Raw genomic sequence first — 1,709 nt, forward strand, 5'->3', positions numbered from 1 at the left:
GGTTCTGGAAAGTACGTTTTCGGGAAATTGTTTATTTTATTTTAATTTATTTCTTAGTTTTGTAGTGAATTGATATAGATCTAGATCTAGTGCGTTTTGCCATAGAGGCCTTTCTATTTTTTTTAACAGCACGGGTTTTGACCAATACTGCTGATAATGGTAATATACAGGAATTGTCAAGTACACAATATGAGAACATGATAAAAATGTGTCAGGACGTGGTACAATCAGGCGCTCGTCAATTTTGGGGCATGCAGAGTTATTAGTTTAATTAATTGTCTATCTTTTGATTTTAACAAAGTACCCACCTATATTGAAAGAAAGTGCAGATATTTGTGATAGAAAGAGGTAAGGGTCACCTAGTTGTGGTGGAAAAATAGCAAGAAAATAGCTGCCAAATTTGGTGACTTTCAAAGCTTGAAAGTCTTAGGAAACTGAAAATTTACATATTAGTGCCTTTAATCAACGTTTTGCAAAAAAATCCAAACAGAACAAATGTGTTTTTAATACCAAAAATAAAATATTCCATAAAAATTGTTAAACAGTTACCAGAATTTCCGGCTTCTTTGATTTCATTAGTTAGACGAGCGCCTGATTTTACCTCGATGCTTCACAGTGACAAATGTATGCTGATATATATATAATATAGCGGTATCTGTGGTGTAGCGGTTAGAGGTCAGATGTTATGTCGTCGCACTCAGAGGACGTCGGATCAATTCCCGAGTGGGGAGAAGTCTTATCGAGTAGGCTATCGATATCTCGGGGGGGTGCAGGGATGTTGACGTGTATCCCTCCCAGCCCAGGGTTATACCGGGTGCCCATGGAGATGGGATCGGGTCGGTCGAGTTGGGTCGGGTCGGTCCGATCGCCAGACTCGTCCTCTGAAAACAAACGTGTTTGTTTTTGAGGCGACGAGTCGGGCGCGATCAGCTTGTGCCACGATTGCCGCTTTGCGCCCTCAATCTGGCTAGCAAACCGACCCGACTCCCCAATAGGCACCCTGTAAGCTCTGATTGGTAGGGTCGAAGCAGCTCGCCTCCAAAATTTTCTAAATTGTGTCGATGGGGACGTAAAACATCTACAAATGTTGTCGTTGAAAAGTAATGCTGTTCCCGCATCCGATCCGGACATTGGGGATTGGCTTGTTAGTGAGGCAACTTCCTGGGCCTTCGGCATATTGTGGTAGGGTGGCCAGTCTCTTTCCACGTCACTTTTACTTCCCCAACTTGAAGTCAGGTACCCATTACTGCTGATGGGGGCAGGAGGGGGCGAAAAAACCCGTCTCCGACGGAGGCTCGAACCCTGACTTTACGCTTTGGAGACGAGTGCACTAGCCGCTCTGCCACCGCACCCTCATTGTCGTTGTACATTAATTATTTATTTGTGTGCTGTTTGTGTGTATAGAGAGTGGGAATTTTACAACAATTTTATCTCTTGAGATGCAGTACTCATTTTAGAAAGCACCAGTTTGAGGGCTTGAGAACATAGTTAATTTGTTCATCTTGTCATCTTAGCAAACATTCACTCTACAGCTTGCTTCGATCTCATGGCATTCACAGCAAACCCAAAAACACAAAACTAAAAAGCGAAAAAAAAAACGGCCACAACATTTGGTGAAAATGGCAAAAACTCAAACCAAGAAATCCAATAGTGTAAGCAGGTGGGAGACAGATAATAAATCAGTCAATTTACATTGTCTCTCTCTCTCT

The sequence above is a fragment of the Aplysia californica genome, unplaced genomic scaffold (genome assembly GCF_000002075.1).
Source record: "Aplysia californica isolate F4 #8 unplaced genomic scaffold, AplCal3.0 scaffold00223, whole genome shotgun sequence".
Classification (NCBI taxonomy): Eukaryota; Metazoa; Mollusca; class Gastropoda; order Aplysiida; family Aplysiidae; genus Aplysia; species Aplysia californica.